A 5,405-nucleotide genomic window follows, 5' to 3' on the forward strand; every position below is an offset into this window, starting at 1 on the left:
AGTAGCTGGGACTACAGACATGCACCACCATGCCCGGCTAATTTTTTCTATATATTTTTAGTTGTCCGATTAATTTCTTTCTGTTTTTAGTAGAGACGGGGTCTCACTCTTGCTCAGGCTGGTTTCGAACTCCTGAGCTCAAACAATCCGCTCGCCTCAGCCTCCCAGAGTGCTGGGATTACAGGCGTGAGCCACCGCGCCTGGCCACTCCCATTTATTTTAAGTGCATACTTTCTCATACATCTTATGGATAGATGGATAGAAAATAAACAAACAGATCATATGTAGATATAAATAGGTATCTGCTTAGACAATGCTGTTTTCACAATCATGAACAATGATTTCTATTTTCATCTCCGAAACTAACTTATTATAGCAACACTTTACATCTTGAAGTGTGTTTCCATTTCGGTATGATACACATATATATTATATGTTTTTAATGAAATTTAATCTCATTAGAAGTAGAAGTTCAGTACCTATTTTGACATTTGTGATTAACTTCAAGTTGTCTTGTGCTGACTTCATTCAGTTTTTTTGTCAGGTATACTACATAATAGAAACACACTGAAAGCTTTCTATACTTGTATGTTTGGCATCAGTTTCTAGAACTTGGAAATTACGTCATTTTAATGTCTAGTACAAATAGAATATGTATACTCCACTAAAGATCTCCTACTAGTGTATATTCTGCTTTAAAGTCATGACAACTAAACTTTTCTCTTTGTGGTTATATTGATATGATATATAATTTTCATTCATTTTAGTTTGCTTTTAGTGATGTTGTGTCTGCGTCCATTGGCTCCTAATATTAATTTGTCCTGTTATAGTTCATGTTAATTTTATTCACTTGGTTAAGGTTCTCTCTGATAAATTTTTCCACTGTAGAGTTAATTATTTTTCTCTTAACTATTAATAGGTAACTTGTGAGGATTTACCAACTGATGTGCATAAACTATCACATTTAATCTGGAAGCTCCCTTTCTATTTAGATTTTCTTTGCACATAGCTTACTTTGGAAAATGAAGGCACTCGTATTTATTTTGTAGTCAGATGAACTGGAGTAAAGCCAGGTTCTGCCACTTACTGGACGTTTGAAAGACATTCCTCTTGGGCCAGAAGCATTGACATCACTAGTCAGCTTGTTAGAAATTCAGGTTTCACTCCATATCTCCTGAATCAAAATCTGCATTTGAACAATATCTCCACTTCGTTATTGTACACATTAAAGTTTGAGAGATACCTTTTGCCTCAGCATGACTTTTCCATCTGAAATATATACACAACTTATCCTGCATGATGTAATGTAGAACTTCAAAATGTAAATGTCTGTTTGGGTGCCTTGAATTTTATACCGTATCATCCAGAAAACTATACTACCTACACTGGATTTGTTGATCTTATGTCAGTTTCATTCCTCAGCGTTACAGAATACCTTACAGAACATTTTTGTGTTAAAAATTGTCTTTTTGAATAATTCCAGTCACTCATTTAGTTAAGAAACTGTTATCTTCCCTCTCTCATTTCACCTGGAGCCAAATTAAGAAGTCTTCCCATAGCCACTTTGTAAATATGTGTTTTTCTTTGAGGGACTGTTGACATTCAGGGATGTGAACATAGAGTTTTCTCCAGAAGAGCGGGCATGCCGAAACCTGCTCAGTGGAATTTGTATAGAAATGTGATGTTAGAGAACTACAGAAACCTGGTCTGCTTGGGTGAGGATAACTTCAAATGCACGATTTCTCTTCCACACTAAGGATTTCATATCCTTCCTCTGTGGGAAGTTTTCTGGGAGTTTCTGCTTTATATGAATTAATTTTAGGTCTGTGTTTCCAAGGAAATCTTGGGGATTTGTTCTATAGCAAAAATCTTCAAGATGTTTTATCTTGACTTTAATCTTACCCATTCTTGAGCTTATCTGTATCCTTTATTCTAGATTAGTAGTAATTTAAGAAATTTAGGGGCATAAAATATTATCTACACCTTAAAATTAAATTTCCAGCATCAGTTTTTGATTCACTAGTGCTGGGTAATAGAGATAGCAACCCACAAATTTTATTTTAGTTTAATTTAGTTTTGTTTTATTTTGCTTTTGTGACAGAGTCTTGTTCTGTCACCCTGGCTAGAGGGCAGTGGTGTCATCATAGCTTATTGCAGCCTGAAACTCTTGGGATCAGGCGGTCCCCCTGCTTCACCCTCACTAGTTGCTGGGACTATAGGTGTGTCCTACCATGCCTGGCTAATTTTTTAATTTTAGTAGGGATGGGGTCTCACTGTTGCTCAGGCTGGTCTCAAACTCCTGACCTCAAGCGATTGTCTTACCTTGGCCTCACAGAGTGCTAGGATTACAGGAGTGAGGCAACACACTTGGCCAAGACCCTCAAATTTTAAATATTTCCTAAATATTCTAAAGTCTCCATCAGGGAGTGGTATTTTTGATTAATTTTCTAAAATCTTGTATAATGTTATCTCTTTTCTACTGATCACAATACGACGTTGGTAATTGAAGAATCCTAGCAAGAATGATGTCATTGTTTTCTCATAAAACAGGTCTTGCTGTCTTTAAGCCAGACCTGATCACCTGTCTGGAGCAAAGGAAAGGGCCCTGGAACGTGAAGAGACATGAAACTTTAGCAGAACAGCCAGGTAGGTGGGAGTGAATGAAGCAGATGACACAGGTGAGAGGTCAAAGAGACAGCCAGACTTTAAATTGTTGTTTGGGCAGTTCTGCTCCAATGGAAATGGTTTCTGAGAAGCCTGTGTTTCTTTCTCTTAATCTCACTTGTGGGCATCTCTGTCCTTTGTTCTTAAGTTATCTAAGGACTTGACTTAGCGATCTTCAGTGATCTTCCTTCACATTTACAGTGAGAGTCAGAGTCCTTTTCATGGACAGTAAGGGACCACAGGATGTGACTGCTCTTCCATTCCTTTTCAAGAGATGGGAATATGTGTGTATTTCTGAGGAACTCTGTGACAAACTATGTTTTAATTTCCCTTTTTGCATCGTATCTGAAATGTCTTAGTGTAGTGGTGGTATTGGCATTTGGTTCAGAAATCCCAGAACACCTAAAGCAAATGTGTTTTCTGCTTTATTGTTTCCTATCCTATGGAAGTGTTAAAGCGATTCTACAGAAATTCATACTCAGTAATATTATCAGAACACTAAGTATCTGCCTAAATATAATAAAATCTAATGTTATTTTACTCCTAAATTCTGTTTTAGTGTGGACTGTGTTGAATGATAAACCCTACACACCCAAATTCTTCAAGTTTAATATATCTACTCCCTACATTTCTTAAATATTCTATGTCATTGGGCACCTTAGAATATTGCTCAGCCTATATTCAACTTCTGCATTTTACCTTTTTTTCCCAATTTTAAATAATCTTTACCGTCTTCTTTATTTCTCAATAACTATCATATTATAATTTTCTCTTGTTCGGTATGAAGCTTACTAGGACTGTGTCATTCATATATATGTTTATATATACACATTTATATGTATATGTATATATGTCTGTGATATGGACTTTCTTGACAAATAAAAGTTGTATAACTATACAATTATTGTAAACAATGTAATAACTTGATACGTGTGTACATTGTGGAATGGTTAGTACTTTCAAATTAATGGACATATCTAACACTTCACAGTTACCTTTTGTTGGTAGTCAGAACACTTAAGGTCTACTGTCATAACAGATTTTTAAGGTAAAAACCGTTATTATTAGCTATAGTCACAATGTTATACATTAGGTCCATAAAACTTATTCATCGTATTATATAAATGAATGTTTGTACCTTTTGAACAGTATTTCCTCATTTTTGCCACCTCAGGTTCTGGCAACCACCTTTGCACCTTCTGCTTCTATGAATAAAACCTTTTTAGATTCCCCATATAAGGGGGATCATGCAATATTTGGCTTTCTGTACCTGACTTATTTCAGCTAGTGTAATGTCCTCCCTGTCCATCTATGTCATTGAAATGGTTGAATAATATTTTTATAATCAAATAATATTCTATTGTGTATATATACCCCATTTCCTTTGTCCATTCAGCATTCACAAACATTTAAGTTGTTTTCATTTATTGGCAATTTTGAATAATTCTGCAGTGAACTTGGGAGTACACGTATTTATTTGAGATGCTGATTTTATTTCCTTTGATTATATACACAGAAGTGGGGTTGCTGAATTGTATGGTAATGCTATTTTTTTTTTTTTTAAGGATCCTCCACACTTGCTTTAAAAATGAATCTACCAATTTACAACTCACCAACAGTGATTTCTTTTTCTTCACATCATTGTCAAAACTTGTTTTGTTTTTTATATTAGCCATGCTAACAAGTATGAATGAAGTGATATGTCATCATGATTTTGATTTGTAATTCCCTGATAATTGGTGATGTTGAGCACCTTTTCATGTACTAGTTAGCCGCTTACATGTCTTCATTGAGAAAATACCAGTTGAGTCTTAGGCCTGTTTTCAACCGATTATTACAGTCATTATTGTTTTTGCCTTTGATTTATGTTTCTTATATAATTTGGATATTAACTTCTTATCAGACATATGGTTTTACAAATGTTTTCTCCCATCCTATAAATATTTTATTGTTTGCTGCGCAAAAGCATTTTAATTTGATGGAGTCTAACTTGCTTATATTTCTTTTTGTTTTTATACTTTTGGTGTCTTACTGAAAAAATTCATTACCAATATCAATATCAAGAAGATTTTTCATGCGTTTTCTTTTCAGATTCTCAAGGATTCATATTTTACACAAGTCTTTATTTCATTTTGTATTAATTTGGGGGCATGTTGTAAGAAAAATGGTCCAATTTTATTCTTTTTATTGTGGATATCCAGTTTTTCTATGACCAATTATTGGAGAGACTATACTTTCCGCATTGTGTGTTCTTGTTATGCCTGTCAAACATTAGTTGACCTTGTAAGCATGGATTGATTTCTGGGCTCTCTATTCTGTTCCATTGGTGTTGTGTCCTTTTTAATTTATATACCATTCTGTTTTTATTGCTATAATTTTGAGATATAGTTCAAAATCAGAAAATAAGATGCTTTCCGCTTTGTTTTTCCTCAAGATTACCTTAGCTATTCAAAGTCTATTGTATTTTGGCCAGGCATGGCATGGTGGCTCCTGGCTGTAATCCTAGCACTGTGGGAGGCTGAGGTGAGAGATCACTTGAGGTCAGGAGTTCCAGACCAGCAAGAGTGAGACCCCATCTCTACTAAAAATGCAAAAGATTAGCCGGACGACTGAAAATATTAATAGAAAAAAACAACTGGGCGTGGTGGTGCATGCCTGTAGTCCCAGCTACTCAGGAGAGTGAGACAGCAGGATTGCTTGAGCCCAGGAGTTTGAGGATGCTGTGAGATAGGCTGACGCCA

At 35.3% G+C, this 5,405-nt stretch overlaps 1 pseudogene; it reads left to right on the top strand.

The window, feature by feature from the left end:
• LOC105805116 overlaps positions 1 to 2,660 on the top strand; it is a 3,365-nt pseudogene extending 705 nt beyond the window's left edge.
• Positions 2,661 to 5,405: the final 2,745 nt, after the last annotated feature.

The sequence above is a fragment of the Propithecus coquereli genome, unplaced genomic scaffold (assembly GCF_000956105.1).
Source record: "Propithecus coquereli isolate 6110/MARCELLA unplaced genomic scaffold, Pcoq_1.0 Scaffold125, whole genome shotgun sequence".
NCBI classification, from domain to species: Eukaryota; Metazoa; Chordata; class Mammalia; order Primates; family Indriidae; genus Propithecus; species Propithecus coquereli.